Raw genomic sequence first — 21,158 nt, forward strand, 5'->3', positions numbered from 1 at the left:
TAGCCTGTCTACTGGAAGGCTTAGCAGCCAGTTACGTATGAGATAGATGGAGAATGTGTAGGGAGGTGGCAGCGAGGGGCAAACTGGGACAGAATGTCTGCTTCTCTGCTTGGTGAGGGATGGATCAGAGAATAGATGTCCTCGGACTTTAACCTTTCAGTGATACCCATCCCGGATCCGGGAGCATCCTCATCAAAAAAGCTGACTAGCATAGCCTAGCCTAACGGGACAGGGATATCATATAATATAATTTCATGAAATCACAAGTCCAATACAGCAAATGAAAGATAAACATCTTGTGAATCCAGCCATCATTTCCGATTTTTAAAATGTTTTACAGCGAAAACACTATGTATTTATATTAGCTAACCACAATAGCCAAACACACAACGGCATGTTTTCACCATGTTTCCACCGCATAGGTAGCTTTCACAAAACCCAGAAATAGAGATAAAATTAATCACTAACCTTGAACAACTTCATCAGATGACAGTCTTATAACATCATGTTATACAATACATTTATGTTTTGTTCAAAAATGTGCATATTTGAGGTATAAATCGTAGTTTTACATTGCAGCCACCATCACAAATAGCACCAAAGCAGCCAGAATAATTACAGAGAGCAACGTGAAATACATAAATACTCATCATAAAATATTTATGAAAAATACATGGTGTACAGCAAATGAAAGATAAACATCTTGTGAATCCAGCCAATATTTCCGATAAAAAAAAAAAAAAAGTGTTTTACAGCGAGAATACAATATAGAATTATATTAGCTTACCACAATAGCCAAACACACAAAAACATTTATTCACCGCCAACATAGCTTTCGCAAAAACCAGCAATAGAGATAAAATTAATCACTAACCTTTGGACAACTTCATCAGATGACAGTCTTATAACATCATGTTATACAATACATTTATGTTTTGTTCGAAAATGTGCATATTTAGAGCTGCAAATCGTGGTTATACATTGTGAATACGTAGCAACAATTCACCAAAATCTCCGGAGATATTTTGGACAGTCACCTAATCTAATCAAAGAACTCATCATAAACTTTACATAAAAATACTTGTTGTATGGCAAATTAAATACACTGGTTCTTAATGCAACCGCTGTGTTAGATTTTTAAAAATAACTTTACTACAACATACAGTATGCATTATTGTGAGACAGCGCTCACCTATTCTCTGCCGTGTTGGAGCCAACATATTCCACAGAAATACGAAATAACATCATAAATATTCTCCTACTTTTGTTGATCTTCCATCAGAATGTTGTGCAAGGAGTCCTAGGTCCAGAATAAATCGTTGTTTGGTTTTAGAATGTCCATTTCTTCTGTCGAATTAGCAACTTTGGCTAGCATTGTGGAGCGCACGTGTCCATCATCTCTTGGCGCATGGAACGAAAAATTCCCAAATTCCCAATAAACGTCGAATAAACTGGTCAAACTCGGTTGAAAATCCTACTTTATGATGTTCTTCTCATATGTATCCAATAAAATGAGAGCCGGAGCAATTCGTAGTGTATACCGAACGCTTTTCAGAAGACAATGTGAGGTTCCCCGGCGCGCAGCTGAATACTGACGATAGGGCGGACCTGTCACTCAAAAAGCTCTTATTCGGCCTCACATCAAGCTAGACACCCCATTCAACCTTCCACTGCCTGTTGACATCTAGTGGAAGGCGTATGAAGTGCATACAGATCCATAAATAAAAGCCAGTTGAATAGGCAGGCCCTGACACAGAGCCTCATTTTCAGAATTTTCACTTCCTGTATGGAAGTTTGCTGCCAAATGAGTTCTGTTTTACTCACAGATATAATTCAAACATTTTTAGAAACTTCAGAGTTTTCTATCCAATAGTAATAATAATATGCATATTGTATGATCTAGAACAGAGTACGAGGCCGTTTTAATTTGGGCACGATTTTTTCCAAAGTGAAAACAGCGCCCCCCTATTCACAAGAAGTTTTTAACCGGAGGGGCAGTTTTATCATGTTAACACCAAAGCTGGTGTTGTATCCGTTCTCTCTCTCTGACATTAGCTCTGGCTGCAACTTCACTCTGATCTATAGTGCCCTTCATATCACTGTTAGAAATTGCCATGGAGAAAATGATAGCGATGCACAATATTTATTTACAGCTCTCTCTCTCTCTCTCTGTGTGTGTGTTTACAGACTGCAAATGGATTTTCCCTCATTGTGCCTGAACTTTTCTCATTGGCTGTTTTCATTGGAGCTGAGCGTAATGATTTCTGTGCCTGCATTAGCATGAGAGGAAGAGTGCCTGGCTGTCAGCTCAGAGATGTCACCTCATGAACCTTCTGTCCCCCTCCGCTTCTGGATTCTGAAATGAATGCAAAGGGCAGAGAAAATCAAATGTCACCCCCCCCCCTCTGCTGTGGCCAGTACATGACTATGCTAGTGCTGCTCACTGGCGTAGATAACGGTTAGCCTTAGTTATTCAAATTAAGCTAACATTAACTTCTCACTCTCCCATGTTTGCCATTCGATTCAAGCTAAGTAGTAGAGGGCTGTCATACCATTAGGGGAGAGCATTAAATCTTAAATCTGCATCCCCCTGGCCTATGGTGTGGTCTGATTTATTAGGCTTCTGTAATTCACCCTGAGGGCCTCAGGTAGAATCCTGCTCCTGAGTCATTACTAATCTCTATTACCTGCTGCCCGTGTCGGTCTCCCCATCCACCTCCCCCTGTATGCGCCGTATGGCTGCAGAGTGGAGCGAGGGAGAGGAGAAAGACACAGACAATAGGATTAGCAACACCATCCCCAGCCGGGCTGAATGGGATTCTGCTGTCGCACCGTTAATTGGCAGATATAATCATTAAGCCATGAATAAGATTTGCAGCGGCTTTAGTGGGTAAACAATAGGACTAGGAATCGCCAGGGACCTCACGATACGACATTATTAGGAAATGTATTGCGTTTCTCACGATTCTATATGCATTGCCAGTGTTTTCCATTAGCGTTGGCTAATCAGCCGTTTACACACTAATTTTCAGACGGCTACATTTTCCACTTTATATTAACTAGGCTACTTTTCATTTAAAAGTTTCAATTCGCTAGTCCGTCGAGCCCTCTCCCGCTAGAATGAACCATATGCATCTTCTAGTGGTCTATTGATAGTGTAGTTGCCTGTCAGCCGTAAAGTGAGCGATAACAGGGAAACGCAACAGAGAGGAAGAGGCGAAGCAAGAGGTTTCACTCTCCAAAATCTGTCCAAAATAAGGCCAATGCATTTTCTATGGGCTTATTGTGGACCTTAGCCTGCCTTCCCGCCTTCGGGACAACAACTCCCATTGTTGGGGCGGAGACATGAGCATCTCGTTATTATATACAGAGCTCTGGTTGCAGTTGAATTTCTTTACACTGAGGGAGAGCGAGCATGATGCTCGTGAATTTGCACGTTCCAAGTATTGAGTTGTAACGATGAGCCTAAATCCAATAGCCTAATTATTGTTTTCGAACACATTTTTTATATTTTTCCCGTGTTTCAACTGTGTGTTGATTGACAACTGAACAGCAAGTGGTGCCTAGTTCCTTGAAGGCGTCAAACTGACTGAATAAAGTCAATCTCCTATATCCCTTGCCAGCGTGGTTATATAGTGTTTCGGACATAATGCGACTACGGCACCGTAGAGTCCTTACGCACACATACACACACTTGTACATACAGTGCATTCGGAAAGTATTCATACCCCTTAACTTCCATATTTTGTTACGTTACAGCCTTATTCCAAAATTGATTAAATAAAGTGATACAACCCCATAATGATAAAGTGAAAACTGGTTTTTAGAAATGTTTGCAAATGTATTAAAAATAAAACAAGTACTTTATTTACATAAGTATTCAGACCCTTTGCTATGAGACTCGAAATTGAGCTCAGGTGCATCCTGTTTCCGTTGATCATCCTTAAGATGTTTCTACAACTTGATTGGAGTCCTCCTGTGGCAAATTCAATTGATTGGCCATGATTTGTTAAGACACACACCTGTCTATATAAGGTCCCACAGTTGACAGTGCATGTCAGAGCAAAAACCAAAACCAACCAACCAAAAAATGTACCCTTTCCCAGATCTGTACCAAAAACAGAAAGCTGGAAAAACAAAACCTTGAATTTATTATAAGATAATGTGGGCTTTTTACTTCATTTTTCTGTTTTTAATAAAGTCCATCATTTGAAGAACAAACATTGTGGCAATTCATATCTTGCAGTAAAACTGTAATTAAGACTTTAATCTCAAGAGAAGACTGTTTTATTGTTCTCTTACTTAGAAAATAGTTCTGATCATGCACAGTGCCTTTAGAAACACCCCTTGACTTTTCCCACATTTTCTTCTTACAGCACTTGTCAAACTCATTCCATGGAGGGCCGAGTGTCTGCGGATTTTTGCTCCTCCCTTGTACTTGACTGATGAATTAAGGTCACTAATTGGTAAAGAACTCCCCTCACCTCGTTGTCGAGGCCTTAATTGAAAGGGAAAACCAAAAACCCGCAGACACTAGGCCCTCCATGGAATGAGTTTGACACCCCTGTGGTACAGCCTGAATTAAAAATGGATTAACCATATTGAGTAAATTTCTGCGGCCACGTGGAAATTTAATTAGCATAATAAAAATTCCACATAAATATGTCTGTTTAAGCTTGATGTTTTTTTGCATTTGATGCGTCTCAATCCACCGCATCTGAGGTGAAAGGTGGCAGAGCTACAGCTGTGTTTGTCAGACCACGAGACACCCCGATAATCAGTCTTCTCATGAAAACGTCTGTAGCATCCAAACGGTTTGGCCTACAAACTATTATGACCATAGATAACAGGTACAGCCAACTAGTGCAAAAATAATTTTGTGATATTGTCAAAACGATGCAATATTTTGTCAAAATTAATATCCCAATATTTTACTTTATCAATTCCCTGGGACCGAGAGACTGAAAAACAGCTATCTCAAGGCCAGCAGACTGTTAAATAGCCATCACTAGCACAGAGAGGTTGCAGCCTACACACAGGACACTTTAATAAATGGATCACTAGTCACTAAAATAATGTTTACATATCTTGCATTACTCATCTCATATGTGTATATGTACTATCTACTGTATCTGTCTATGCCTCCCTGACATTGCTCGTCAATATATTTATATATTCTTAATTCCATTCCTTACTTAGATGTGTGTGTATTGGGTATATGTTGTGAAATGGTTAGATATTACTCGTTAGATATTGCTTCACTGTCAGTACTAGAAGCACAAGCATTTCAATACACCCGCAATAACATCTGCTCAACACATGTATGTGACCAATAAAATGTGATTTTTGATTTGAACAGCAGTGAGAGGATCCTTCATCCGCTTTATTAAGCTGGTGGCTGATCACAGTGTTGGTTGTGGTGATTTGAAGGGGGCAACGTGTGTGTGTGTGTGTGTGTGTATGATGTGTCATCTTGTGTGCCTTGGTTGGATGTGGGTATAGCTAATATGGTCCAGCGGTAATGATGGTCATCAGTTATGTGTAATACATATGTAAAGCTGTGTACTGGTGTGTTATTTATCTTTGATAGCGGTAGCAGCATATAGCAGTGCATTATTTTCCCTCCTAGGCAGATTCCGCTCCATCGTGGGCGAGGTGCGTTTGACGTGATGCTTTTATGAAGTAGTAGTGTTTGCTGGAGCAGATGAGGTTTTAGTAGCAGCCTACAGCACAACCACTGCCTTCCATAGCACTTAGGACCCCCCCCCATCCTCCACCACCAATACCCTACCTCCAACTGTGAGCTCTCTCCTTCCTTCCCCTAACAGAGTCCCCAGAGCCCCCTAACCCTGGCTGTCTCATAACTAGCTCTGAAATGGACACCTTTCCAATATTCTTTATTATCACTGATGGTTGACGAGGAATGGATAGGATTTATCCGTATTTCTTCAACCTATCATGTCTTGCCATGGAAGCCAGTTAAAATGATTAAAAAACAGCTTCTGTGGGTCTGGATATATCAGGACAGCCTGCTCCTGGAACAAACTGCACACTACATAGCAAACAGAAAATCACCAGGGAGCAAGAGAGGGAGATGTTGACTCAGGTTGTTGTCTAGGCAAGCAGAGGTCAGGGCTCCTCTCTAGCATCATATCTTCATGTGATGCTGTTAAGCCTGCTTTTCTGTCTTTGTCTCATCTCTCTTCTTCTCTGGCTCTGTCGTCCTTGACAACCCTGGGGCTTGCCTTTTCAAACTAGGCTACTGTTAAACACTTTTTTCTTTCATTTAAATAGAAGATACTGCCGTGTATTTGAGAGCTCACTCACTCACTGAGATGGGCAGCTCATATTAATGTAGGTGAGAGTAGCAGGGGGTGCATTTGTGTGGCTGTGAGTTGGATCCTTTAATGAATCCTGTTTCTCTTGTTCTCTCCTCTCTGCAGGCCCTCGTCTTGCGTCAGACTGCTGCACACGCTGAGGTAAGGTGCTCTTCAAAGACCAACTGGGTGTTGTGTTGTGTGTGTACCCGCCTTTGTGTATATGGGATTTCATACAGTGTGTACGTTCACGCAACCAATGTGTGAATTAGCAAATGTGTAGGTGTCCTAGGATGATTAACTTTAACATAGCCCAAAGAGCTTTGCATTTCTCATGTGGCTGGTTCTATGATTGGTGCACTTGTGGACCCGGCTCACAGTAGCTCACATTGACTGAATTAGGGATGGGCATTTTAAGTAATTTCACTATTCGAATATTAATTATTATTCAACTTTTTTGTTGTTGTAACTTTGTTTAAACTTGAGACGCTTGCTGCGCAGCCTACTTGACTCGGTGCCCTGTCCGACTCCGTGCGTGCTGCAGTAGTGTAGTAGTGGTTAGGGGCCGGTGTCAAGGGAGAGCGAGGAAAAACTTGCCACTGACTTGCGCTAGTTAGACAAACTTGTGAATGCCATAGGCCATCTTTTATCCCATCTGGCTGTGCCTGTCTTTCACTGCATGAAATCGATGTAAAGCAGCTAGCTAAGATAGTTTATGCTATTTTGCTGCGCTCCCCGTCATTGTCTACAAGAAGTCCATTCATATTAAATACACTAGCTGTCGGTTTCTCACGGTAGCCTACTCCTTCTCATTTAGCTGACTTAATTACAGCATTCCCACAATAACAAAAAACTGCATGAATGAAACGTGTGTAGGCTTTACGGTATGGCTTTTTATGGGCACACCTCATAAAAACTACATTCAAAAGTGTTTTTATTAAATTAAGAATTTAAAATGTCATGGTATTTTCTTGTGTGTCGCAATGTCACATAGATAATTATAATTGAGACCAAGCCTTTTCATGATCAAATATCACATTTAATTTGTCACATGCTTTGTAAACAACAGGTGTAGATTAAGAGTGAAATGCTTATTTACTGGCCCTTCCCAACAATGCAGAGAGAAAAAATTGTAAATTCACAATGAGTAACATTAACTTTGCTATATACACTGGGTACCAGTACAGAGTCGATGTGCAGGGGTATGAGGTTGTTGAGGTAATTTTGTGTGTGTGGGGTTAAAGTGACTAGGCAACAGGATAGATAATAAACAGTAACAGCAGCGTATGTGATGAGTCAAGAGTGCAAAAAGGATAAATGCAGATAGTCCAGGTAGCTATTTGGTTAACTATTTATCAGTCTTATGGCTTGGGGGTGTAGAAGTTGTTCAGTGTCCTGTTGGTTCCAGACTTGGTGCCGTGTGGTAGCAGAGAGAACAGTCTATGACTTGGTTGGCTGGAGTATTTGACTATTTTTAGGGCCTTCCTCTGACACCGCCTGGTATAGAGATCCTGGATGGCAGGAAGCTTCGCCCCAGTGATATACTGGGCCATACGCACTACCCTCTGTAGCGCCTTGTGGTCGGATACAAAGCAGTTGCCATACCAAGTGGGGATGTAGCCAGTCAAGATGGTGCAGCTGGAGAACTTTTTGAGATTCTGAGGGCCCATGCCAAATCTTTTCAGCCTCTTGAGGGGGAGAGGCACTGGCCTGCCCTCTTTACAACTGTTGGTGTGTGTGTGGACCATGATAATTCCTTAGTGATGTGGACATCGAGGAAGTTGAAGCTCTCGACCCGCTCCACTACAGCCCTGTGGATGGGGATGTGCTCGGCCCTCTCGTTTCCTGTAGTCCACGATCAGGTCCTTTGTCTTGCTGACGTTGAGGGAAACGTTGTTGTCGTGGCACCACACTGCCAGGTCTCTGAACTCCTACCTATAGGCTGTCTCGTCGTCGGTGATCAGGCCAACCACCATCGTGTTGTCAGCAAACGTAACAATGGTGTTGGCTACGCAGTCGTGTGTGAACGGGGAGTACAGGAGGGGACTAACCACGCACGTGGTGGATGTGTTTCCACCCTCACCACATGGGGGTGGCCCGATTTTTATTTTTTATTTTTTTAGGATAGTGCTCATGTAAGAGCTGTTTGAAAAGACTGCTTAATCTCTGCCGTTTTGGTGGGATGGCGTTTTGGCCTGCCTGGTGCCATCACCAGGTGGTAAATTAGTTAATATACTAAATAGAAAGTGTTCCAAACCTCTGCCAATACAGCTAGTTTTCTGTTTTCCCTTTCCCAATCAAATCAAATGTATTTGTCACATACACATGGTTAGCAGATGTTAATGCGAGTGTAGCGAAATGCTTCTGCTTCTAGTTCCGACCATGCAGTAATATCTAACAAGTAATCTAACCTAACAATTTCACAACTACTACCTTATACACACAAGTGTAAAGGAATGAATACGAATATGTACATAAAATATATGAATGAGTGATACCCAAACGGCATAGGCAAGATGCAGTAGATGGTATAGAGTACAGTATATACATATGAGATGAGTAATGTAGGGTATGTAAGCATTATATAAAGTGGCATTGTTTAAAGTGGCTAGTGATGCATTTAATTACATCAAGATGCAGTAGATGGTATAGCGTACAGTATATACATATGAGATGAGTAATGTAGGGTATGTAAGCATTATATAAAGTGGCTAGTGATAAATTGATTACATCAATTTTCCCAATATTAAAGTGGCTAGAGTTAAGTCAGTATGTTGGCAGCAGCCACTCAATGTTAGTGATGGCTGTTTAACAGTCTGATGGCCTTGAGATGGATGTTTTTCAGTCTCTCGGTCCCTGCTTTGATGCACCTGTACTGACCTCGCCTTCTGGATGATAGCGGGGTGAACAGGCAGTTGCTCGGGTGGTTGTTGTCCTTGATGATCTTTTTGGCCTTCCTGTGACATCGGGTGGTGTAGGTGTCCTGGAGGGCAGGTAGTTTGCACTCGGTGATGCGTTGTGCAGACCTCACTACCCTCTGGAAAGCCTTACGGTTATGGGCGGAGCAGCTGCCGTACCAGGCGGTGATACAGCCCGACAGGATGCTCTCACTCAGATCACTCCGACAGTCCTAGCAAAATTCTTACTTGAGAAATTGCTCTTTGCTAAGGGATGGATCGAAATGTACAGAATGGGTACCTGGAGGGAAATGGGAGAGGGTCATGCTTTTTCAATTTCAGTCAAGGGGAGGGTTAAGTATTTACATTTTTTAAATCTAGTCCAGGGGAGGGTCATGTAATTGAAATTGTAATATTTTCAGTGTTTTATAATTAGCTACTTATTAGGCCATATATCGATGTGTGCCCTATGTCGCCCCCTGTTCTCTGATTCTCTGCTGGGCGCACAATATCAAGTGCACCTGTAGGCTTTTTAGTGTGGTCTCAATCAAATGATCTATAGGCTATGGATACTCTGAGAATGCTCAGAGAAGCATCGAGCAAAGTTGTATTTCTAAGATAGCTGCTGGGATGATGTAAATTAAAATTAGGCTGCATTACACACTGCAAAGGATATTCCAACCCTGAGCCCCTGCCTGCTCTGTTTCTCCTGCTTAAAACCATTTTTTTAGTGCTGCCTAACCAATGCTGTGCTGGCCTACAGTGGCAGTTCAGGAGGGCTTCTTCCAATTAGGCCTAGTCCAAAAAATGATATACCTTGCGTGTGGACTAGCCTATGTTCTGTTCAGTTTGAGAAGAAGAGCGTGAAGATGAGGAGGACCAGAGGTCAACTTTGAAACCTTGCTACTACTAGAGTTGATTTGAATAAAAACGATGTTTCTTACCCATGTGTTTGTCAGAGCTATTGACCACACAATAAGCCAGATTCGAGTAACTTCCAATGTGGAGTTGAAACTTGAAGCAGCAGTCACAGCACAATCGATCGGAAATGTATGCGAGGTTATGCCATAGGCCTACCTTTTTTTATTAAAGAAAAGCACAAGCCTTATTTATTTTATTTAACCTTTTAACGAGGCAAGTAAGTTAAGAACACATTCTTATTTTACAATGACTGCCTACCCCGGCCAAACCCTCCCATAACCCGGACAACGCTGGGCCAATTGTGTGCCGCCCTATGGGACTTGTGATACAGCCCGGGATCGAACCAGGGTCTGTAGTGACGCCTCTAGTACTGACATGCAGTGCCTTAGACCGCTGTGCCACTCAGGAGTCACAAGCCTACCCATTATTAACTTCAGATTTTTAAGAAAATAAAACCTGTTCAATTTATATGAAGTGATCTACAGTATGACAGCGCTTTAGTCCGTGATGCTTTATACTTAAACAAGCTGTGAAATACCCAGGAAAGATGTGACTGATGCGTATGGGGATATCATTGTTTCGCGGTAGCCTACTCCTTCTCATTTAGCTGAGCTACAATATATAGCAGAGGAGACAAAACATTTTACTTTGCTTGGGAAGTAATCAAATTCTGTCACTATCAATTGATTAAGCTATTCACTTTCTGTACAATAGAATGTTTAAACCCAGACATCTTTTAGGGAAACACTGTGACCTTCTATTGTTGGGTTAAGCCATGGAAGAAGAGTAGCCAGCAGTTAAAGCTTACATTTTTCTGTGTCGGTAGGACCTGCAGTCTGGGGTGGAAAGGTAGGCCTGCGGTCTGGGGTGGAAAGGTAGGCCTGCGGTCTGGTGTGGAAAGGTAGGCCTGCGGTCTGGGGTGGAAAGGTAGGCCTGCGGTCTGGGGTGGAAAGGTAGGCCTGCGGTCTGGGGTGGAAAGGTAGGTCTGCGGTCTGGGGTGGAAAGGTAGACCTGCGGTCTGGGGTGGAAAGGTAGGTCTGGGGTGGAAAGGTAGGTCTGGGGTGGAAAGGTAGGCCTGCGGTCTGGGGTGGAAAGGTAGGCCTGCGGTCTGGGGTGGAAAGGTAGGCCTAACTCTTGATAGTACCATGCTCCGATTCCTAATGATGTCTCAGATTTAATTATTTGCAAACAGGGACAGTTTCAAACAAGACACACTGGTATGGCATTGGAGAAATATAGTAAGATGAACACGGGAATAACTCTGTCCATTCTTAGCCTGTAATTTCAGTCTTTTGTTTTATTAAAAAAGATTCTGCTAATATGTAAACTGACATAGAATTGGATACATTTTTTATTAAAGGCTTTTTTTCTTGAACCTGCAAATACAATGATAGTTTCATGCAATGCTTTTTCTATAAAGGACATCTTTCCACCCCTACTCTTGTCCACGGTCTGTGAACCCACAACCTTCTGGCCCGCAGCCCTGTGCGCTATCAAAATTCCTACGTTGCCATGTAATGCGTACAGGAAGATAACTTTTCTGAAACGGCATATCAAAGGCTCTGGCCTGTCAACTTTTCAAATATCATCAAAACAAAGTACGCTAGACAAGGTGATCTTTTTGTGTCAAAATTTTATTATGTGACAAATGGTGGTGGAAACTATTATTGATTTATAATAACCATCATATGGAAATAAACGCGATGACATGTTGTGTGGTCCTCCCACTACGACTCGGGAAAGCGTGCAGTTTATTAGGCTACAGATGAAATATGTTATGATGAACTTCACTGGGTGGTGAAAGTGCATGGTGATGAGCTTGATGCTGCTGTCCAATAAATATCGAGGGTTTTATTCTGGTGACATGATTGATGATGGGCTGACGTTTGACATTTAAAAATAATCTCGCTCTTTTGTCCATAGTAATTTCATAATGTAGGCTATACCTGCACTGTATCTGTGAGCTGTTTAGCTAGAGTGCACATGCCAATACCGGAGGGGGCACATTCTCCATAAATGCAAAACGTTTTTTGGACAAAACCATCAGTAGAGATGAAAATGCGATGAAAACCAATTTAACTTGGAACTAAAGTATTTTTTTTATGTGCACTACGTGATCACGCACAGACTTATCTGCAACAAGTCAATTTGATAGAAAATCTTTGGTGGGAAATTAGCATATTTCATTTACACAGATAATGTTTTTGCGTAAAACTCTGTCGCCAATTGGATGGAAACCTAGCTAGTAAGGTACTTAATCTTTACAGAGAAATGATTTGATATTGAGATTAAAACAGCTGCATTGTACCATTAAAAAAAAAATAAGATTCTCCTTGCTCGATGTTGTTGTGTAACAATCAAAGGTCGCACATTTCATGTCTCAGTGTTACCTTTGGTTTCTCTCCAGCTGTCTTTTTCTCTATTCTCCTTGTATTCCTTTCTTTCTTCCTTCCTTCCTAACGATGAATGATTCATTTAAATCCTCCAGGTAAGGGTTCATTTTGCTGCTCCTGCCCTGGGTCTCCTCCTCCCACCTGTTCAGATCACAGTACCCAGCCTAGAGGCCCCTTTCTCTGGCCCTGGAAACCCAGGAGCTCTGCCTCTTTACCACCCACTCAACCACCCACCTACGGCTGACAGTTCTGGCGCTCACTCCCCTCCCCCCACCGCTCGCTCTCTCTCGCTCTTCCCCTTTCTCTCTCTCTCTGCCTGCCTGTGGCGGGGGTGGTGTACTAATGTGCTTCTATAATTCACTGTTAGTTTGGGCAAGGCATGTTCACCCAGCACCTCCACCCCCAAGCGCCCGCAGTGATGCATCTGTGAGCGATTCTCCAATGAAAAATAAATGAAATCGGAGGGGTAAAGGAAAGGGGAAGAGAACAACAGGAAAACGGATTAATTATATTCATTCTGGTGAACTGTGCAGTGAGCAGCAGACCAACCTGTGTGTTTATGTGTATGCGCGCATGATTGTGTGCTAGCGAGTGCCTATCATAACTATTCACCTCCCTTGGATTCCTTCACATTTTTATTGTTACAAAGTATGATTTAAAATGGATAAAACATTTTTTTATCAACGATCTACACAATCTACACTAAGTATTCACCCCCTGAGTCAATACACCTTTGGCAATGATCTCCAAGCTTTGTCGAGGTGTTGGGGTTCATGGCTAGACAGCCATTTTAAAGTCTTGCCATTACATTTTCAAGCGGATTTGAAGTAAAAACAGTAATTTGGCCACTTAACAACGTTCACGGTCTTCTTGGTAAGCAACTCCAGTGTAGATTTGGCCTTGTGTTGTAGGTTATTGTTCTGCTGAAAGGTGAATTCATCTCCCAGTGTCTGGTGTAAAGCAGACTGAACCAGGTTTTCCTCTAGGATTTAGCCTGTGCTTAGCTCTATCCTATTTATTTTTATCCTGAAAAACTCCCCAGTCTTTGCCGATGTCAAGCCTACCCATACCATGATGCAGCCACCACCATGCTTGAAAAAAAGAAAGCAGTTACTCAGTGATGTGATGTGTTGGATTAGCCCCAAACTTTAAGGCTTTGCATATAGGCCAAAAAGTGTATACCTTTGACATGCATTTTTTTCTTCACTATTACTTTAGTGCCTTGATGCATACAGGATGCATGTTTTGGAATACCTGATGTATTTTTTGATTCTTCTTCTTTACTCTGTAATTTAGGTCATTATTGTGGAGTCACTACGCTGTTGTTGATCCATCCTCAGTTTTCTCCCATCACAGCCATTGAACTTGTTTTAATATCACCAATGGCCTCCTGGTGACATCGCTAAGCAGTTTCCTTCATATCTTGCAGCTCAGTTCAGAAGGATGACTGTATTTTTGTTGTGTCTGGGTGGTTTAATACGTCACCCACAGGATAATTATTAACTTGACCATGCTTGAAGATATATTCAATGTCTGGTAGATGGGTAACAATCACTGCCATTTTTAAGAGGGTTTTTCCAAAAGCTCCCTGGTCTTTGTAGTTGAATCTGCTTGAAATTCAATACTTGACTGAGAGACCTTAGATGTTGTTTGCATGGAGGAAAGAGAAAAGGGTAATCATAAATGTCAGCCCCTATTGAGTCCATGTAGCCTGTTATGTGACTTGTTAAGCCAAATGTTACTCCTGAACTCATTTAGGCTTGCCTAAACGAAGGGGTGAATACTTATGCAACTATTTTTGTTATTTAATTTGTTAAAATATGTCATTTTCTTTTCACTTTGACATGGAGTATTTTGTGTAGGTCAATGACCAAAAAAGATCTTGGTCTATTTCATTCCACTTTGTAACGCAACAAAATGTGGAAACATATGAGGGTGAACACTTCTGATACCCACTGTGTGTGTGTGTTCTCAGTCTGGTCCATCACATCCTAGTGGTTATCATCTGCAGAGCCCTGTAAGCATGGTTTGTGTGACAGAGTGCAGGGTGGGGTGAGGATGCGGAGGCTGGATGGAGAAGGTAATTGAGGAGCTGAAAATGGATTTCTGTAACACAAGCTGTTATACATTTTAATGTATTTTGATCCCCATGCTCAGTCACAGACTGAAGGGTGACCTCCAGCTTCCATCTCTTTTCCTGCTCCTTCTCCCTCTCTCTCTCTCTCTCTGGGTGCTGCCTTCCCTGTTTACTCTAGCCCTCGGCACTATAAGGGGGGCTTCACACCTGCCACTACCCTCTGCATACTAATGACAGGCGCAATACTAGAGGGAGATGTGTGTACACACTCACAAACATGCTCATACACAATCACTTTCATTCCATACTCGCCTATTTGCTGTATTGCCAATTAGAAAGAATGCAAGACTTAGAGATGTACAGTATAGCCACACACTCGCTCATTGTCACACCTGCATATATGCACACATGCAATCTGTGTGAACACAATGTCTGTCTGACACCTACACAGTCTGGCATATACACAGTGGTTTAGTGCACACGCATGAACCCACATAACTCCCTCTTTTTCTCTCCTGTCTTACTGTCTCCCTACCTTCCTGTCTGTCTCTCTCCCTCTTCTGTTCTCCCTATTGTATCCATATGGTTGGGTGCTAATAAGCCTGGGGGCTAAGCTGGTGTCGTCCTTGAGCCGCGAGGCGGGTCATGTCCATCTGTCCCAGACTGCTAATTAGCTAACGGGATTGGCCATTCCCTGGACAGCACCCTGATCACAGTACCTCAGGGCCCTGGCCTGCCCTGAGCACCCATCACTGCCATTGATCCCCATTGATCACTCACACCTGGGGAGCACTAAGCCTGACCCAGGCTTCCTCTTGCTACATTATAGTGCTCTTCTCAGAATCAGTCCACAGGGTGATGAAGTGGGGGGGAGGAAGGGAGGCTGCAGCTGCAGATGGGATAGCTGATGATACATCTGTGACAGGGGGAGGAGGAAGGTGAAGGGTGGAGTGAATGAAACTGAGTGTGTTTGTGAGAGAGCGTGAAAGTGTTTAGGACTGTGAAGTTTGAGTGTGTTTTGTCTTTTGGGAGTGTATGGTTTGTAGTTAAGATTACAGGTGGGGTAGAAGAAGGATGTGTCAAGTTTTATAGAGTCTGGTATTTGAGAATTAGCCTAAGTGGCTAATTAGCACTGTGTTATGTCTGCAGTTATGTAATGTGTTATGATATCATACTAATATAGCTAATGGCAAATGTCATGTCTCACCATCTCTTACGCAACTCACACGGTCTGTTTCCCTGCAGACCCCTACTCCACTGAGGCCTGGCTGTGTCTCGGCTCATTCTAAGTTATTTAAAGCTCTGCCTCTGCTTCCTCTCAGCTCTAACTCACCCGTCTCTCAGCTACTCTGGCTGATGAAGTGCGATTTCTTTTTTTTCTTTTTTTAAAGGAGGCTTGGGTCAGAATCCGAATGAAACTACTTCCCCTCCGGTGTTTTCTCTCCTTCTCCTGTACGAATGTACGAAGTGCTCCCTGCGTCAAAACATTTCTACCCCTGCCCTTCCTGAGCAGATGTTTGCTGAATTAATCTCCCCGCATTCCGTGATTAATTGGCCGAGTTAAATGGGAGGTGTGTTCCGTGTAATGGATTTTCTGTATGCTGTCCAAAGTGCCGGCGAGAGAAACCGAGGGAACGGGAAAGGTAAACAGGAGGGAGAAAGCCAAACTAGCTGTAAGCGACAGTCCGTCCGTCAGTCTCTCAGGATTGGAGCCGTGCTGCTGCCTGCCACTAACTGCACAACCTGACATTGCCCCAGGGGCTTCATTTGGCCTGCTGTTGCAGATGTGATGTCATAGCTGGAGCCCCATTGTATAGGTGGGGAATTTGAGTAGTTTATATGGTGTGTTTGAGATTTGGTTGAAGCAACCCTGAGCCAACTGGTGTTGGACTGACGTGCACACACCTAGTCCTCAGAGAGGAGAGCTGGGTCTCCCATTGAGCATCTGTATAGTGTGCGTGTGTGTGTGTTTTGAAATAGTGAACAGGTGTGGCCATTTGGCTGTGTGTGTATTAGGTGTTTGTGTGTCTTAGAGAGTGCGTTAGTGGCTGCCAGGCAGGGGGTAATTAGCCAGATCGCTTTGTGTGCAGCTAGGAGGAATACTAACAGCCAGCGTGCTAGGCGAGGGGTCACTGATGGATGGGGCCTAACGGACAGCCGGGGCCAGAGCCGGCGGTCTGGAGGAGTAACCTCGTCCTCACAGCGCATTTATATCACTTTCACCACCTCTGCAGGGGCTATGGCCTGCTTCATAAGTAGGCACCACAGGATACACATCCCCAGCCCTCAGTGTCATTGTGTGTGAGGAAGTAGTATTTAATTGCTTTGCTGGGGAATTCAGAGCAACCAAGAGAGAAGGAAGGAAGGGTGAGAGAGAGCGCGGATATGAAGTATGATTCACCCCTCTCAGGGCAGATGCCCTTGTCTAGGACGTGGTGGCTGCCTTCAAACAGCCTTTCTCTTCCTCCCTCCATATCTCCCTTTATTTCTCTCTCTACCTCCTCCTCTCTCTCGGGGGTCAAGGCGTCACCGTACAGGGCGTCACCGTGGGCCAGACGCTCTCTCAGCTGTCAGTAGACATGGTGGCAGAGACACAGGCAGGCCAGGGAGGAGGCTGCGGTCACTGGGCTAAATGAGAGGAGGGAGGCCAATCTGTCCACATCACTTAATAACTCAGAGCATGCACAAAACAGCTGGCAGGCATATTCAAGGTAATTTTCAACCTCTCCCGGTCTGTGATTCCCCCCCATGTTTTAAGATGACCACCATCATTCCTGTCCCCAAGAACTCTGAGGCTTCATGCCACAATGACTACCACCCTGTAGCACTCACTTCTGTAATCATGAAGTGCTTTGAGAGGCTTGTTATGGCACACGTTAACTCCGCCACCCTAGACCCACTCCAATTAGCATACCACCCCAACAGATCCCTAGATGATGCAATTTAAATTGCTCTCCACACTGCCCTCACCCACCTAGATAAGAGGAATACCTATGTGAGAATGGTGTTCATTGACTACAGCTCAGCGTTCAACATCATAGTCCCCTCCAAGCTCATCACCAAGCTAGGGACCTGGGACTGAACCCCTCCCTCTGCAACTGGATCCTAAACTTCCTGACGGGCCGGACCCAGGTAGTGAGGGTAGGCAACATCACCTCAGCCACGCTGACCCTCAACACAAGGGCCCCACAGGGCTGTGTGCTTAGTCCCCTCCTGTACTCCCTGTTCACCCACGACTGCGTGGCCACGCCCAACTCCAACACCATCATCACTGACGACCGGTGACGATGAGTCAACCTACAGGGAGGAGGTCAGTGACCTGGCAGTGTGGTGCCAGAACAACAGCGTCTCCCTCAACGTCAGTAAGACCAAGGAGCTGATCGTTGACTACGGGGGGGGGTGAGGTGAGCGCGCCCCTAACCACATCGACGGGGCTTCAGTGGAGCAGGTCAAGAGCTCCTCGGTGTCCAAATTACTAAGGACTTAAAATGGTCCGAACACACGCACACAGTCGTGAAGAAGGTGCGACAGAGCCTCTTCCCCCTCAGGAAGTTGAAAAAGTTTTGCATCGGCCCTCAAAGTTCTACAGCTGTACCGTTGAGTTTATTTTGACTGGCTGCATTGCTGCCTGGTATGGGAATAACACCACCCTCAATCGCATTGCGCTACAGAGGGTGGTGCGGACAGCCAGTACATCACTGGGGCCGAGCTCCCTGCCATCCAGGACATTTATATCAGGCAGTTTGGTAGGAAGGCCCGGAAAATAGTTAAGACTTTAACCACCCAAGCCATAGACTATTCTCTCTGCTTCTAGTCTGGCACCATCAGGCTCTTGAACAGCTTCTATCCCCAAGCAATAAGACTGATAAATAGCTACATGGACTTTCGGAGTTAAACTTGTATCCTCATTGACCTTTATTTTTTAACTGTCTCTCTGCACACACACACACACACACACACACACACACACACACACACACACACACACACACACACACACACACACACACACACACACACACACACACACACACACACACATACATTTATTCTGACTCTACACACTCCCCCCCATGACATACAAGCTGCTGCTGTTGTTTATCTTATATCCTGATGCCTAGTCACCTTACCCCTATACATATCTAACTCCAGCATACATGCACATTGTAAATATGGTATTGAAACTGACCCTATATATAGTAATGCTTGCTTACTTATTGTGTTCTTCATATTTCTTTTATTTTTTTTAATAAAAAAAAAAAATCTATTACATTGTAATTGGTTATTGCATTGTTGGGTTTTGAGTTTGCATGAAAGGCATTTCACTGTACTTGTGCAAGTGACATTACAACTTGAAATGTAACTAAGTCTGTATGTTATTGTTTGTCCAAGAGTATTCTGTTCTTTCGACCAATCAATTGGTAGAAATGTTAAAACGTTTATTTTTCCATATTTAGAAACATTCTGTGTTTTACACAAATCAACTATATTCACTGAGCTTGTCTGATGCTTTTAAGCACACGGTTTGATTAAATAATTAAGACACACAAATGACTAGAGGGAGTCCGACCAGCAATTGATTTGATTGTGCCGGGCCGTGTAAAAAAAGAAAAAAGAAAATAAAGAAGACAGTCACTGTGTGACTAGCACCCGCATTCTCTCTCTCCTTCCTGCTGCAGCGACCACCACAGAACGTCAGTGTTTATCGCGCTGTCCGTGTTGCTGAATCTGCAACATAATTACAGCCATTTCTGACTGAAAAGTTCTGTCACCGAAATCCCTCATTTGTTTAGGAAAAACATTCCTTCAACCCTTGCTCTCTTTACGTGACACGTATGCATCGCATGCACATGACCAGTAGGGCCTGACCTATAGCATAATCACATCCAATAAATTGGTTATAACAAACTCAACAGGGGAATGTTAACTTGTTGCTCATGAGGTAAAGGGGAAGTCAGATGTGTGGAATACATTTGACTAGTTATGGGGGGGGGGGGGGAGTAAGGAACAAGCGCTGCGTGAATATGTGCCAAACAGGTGCTGTATAGATTACAATATTTTTCTGACCGTTTGGAGCAATGTAAACAACACCAAATATATTATAAGCGTACCAGGGAGGTCTGATGTGACGTTTATTTTGCTAAGCCTTTATTACAGCAAAGACTAAAAACCAGTCACATTAATTAGTGAATACAGTTTCCAAATTGGAATGGTTTATTTTTTAAGCTAATTACTCAAGGCTCACTTTATTTTATTTTAAATGCTGTGTGATGACATGAATGAAGGATTGATTGATACAGTAGCTTATATACAGCACTTAATTTGAAAATCAGGTGCCGGAGCATAAATGTGAGCGCGAGAGGGTGGTGACCTAGGGAGGTGTGTTAGGTTAGCTAATAAAGAGACAAAGTTTGTTAGAATTTTTACATTGCAAAGAGTGACAATTATTTTTCATGCCATGAGAGGTACCGGATCCGGCCCAATAGGTCCTGGAATTAAACAGTTCAAAAAGTAGAGGTGCACACTGTCCTATATATTGTATTGAAATATAGGCCTAAGTAAGTTAAGGTATTAAGATGGATGTGCTCTTAGGCCTACAGCTCAATTGTGGTTATACAAAGCTGCTATACTAAGCCTACAAATGATAATGACACTACTTATTATAATGATGATCATAATAACAATAATTATTATAAATATACTTTTTTGGACAATTTGGAACAGTGTAAACAACACAAAAAAAATTGAAATAATACCAGCGAGGCTGTTCAAACAGAAAGAAAAAAGTATAAAGCCTTTATTTCAGCAAAGCAAAGACAAAAAAAACCTGCAGAATTTGTGAAATGGTTTACTTGACACGTGTGAGTGCATACTCTTGACATTCTCTCAACCAGCTTCATGAGGTAGTCACCTGGAGTGCATTTCAATTAACAGATGTGCCTTGTTAAAAGTTAATTTGTGGAATATCTTTCCTTAATGCGTTTGAACCAATCAGTTGTGTTGTGACAAGGTAGGGTTGGTATACAGACCAAGTCCATATTATGGCAAGAACAGCTCAAATAAGCAAAGAGAAACGACAGTCCATTACCTTAAGATGTGAATTTCAGTCAATCCGGAAAATTTCAAGAACTTTGAAAGTTTCTTCAAGTGCAGTCGCAAAAACCATCAAGCTCTATGATGAAACTGGCTCTCATGAAGACCACCACAGGAAAGGAAGACCCAGAGTTACCTCTGCTACAGACGATAAGTTCATTAGAGTTACCAGCCTCAGAAATTGCAGCCCAAATTAATGCTTTCAGAGAGTTCAGGTAAGACACATCTCAACGTTAACTGTTCAGAGGAGACTGAATCATGTCTTCATGGTCAAATTGCTACGAAGAAACCACTACTAAAGGACACCAATAAGAAAAGACTTGCTTGGGCCAAGAAACACAAGCAATGGACATTAGACCATTGGAAATCTGTCCTTTGGTCTGATGAGTCCAAATTTGAGATTTTTAGTTCCTACAGCTATGTCTTTGTAAGAAACAGAGTAGGTGAATGGATGATCTCC

The 21,158-nt window shown here is 43.0% G+C and overlaps 1 protein-coding gene across 1 annotated transcript in view; it reads left to right on the top strand.

Annotated features, from left to right (window-relative positions):
* Positions 1-21,158, top strand: part of LOC139562633 (bifunctional heparan sulfate N-deacetylase/N-sulfotransferase 2-like) — a 177,180-nt gene that overhangs the window by 73,941 nt on the left and 82,081 nt on the right. The window contains exon 2 of the mRNA XM_071380463.1: positions 6,444-6,479. The gene's annotated coding sequence lies outside the window, so the exon portion shown is untranslated. The remainder of the gene's footprint in view (positions 1-6,443; positions 6,480-21,158) is intronic.

Source organism: Salvelinus alpinus, chromosome 32 (assembly GCF_045679555.1).
Source record: "Salvelinus alpinus chromosome 32, SLU_Salpinus.1, whole genome shotgun sequence".
Taxonomy (NCBI): Eukaryota; Metazoa; Chordata; class Actinopteri; order Salmoniformes; family Salmonidae; genus Salvelinus; species Salvelinus alpinus.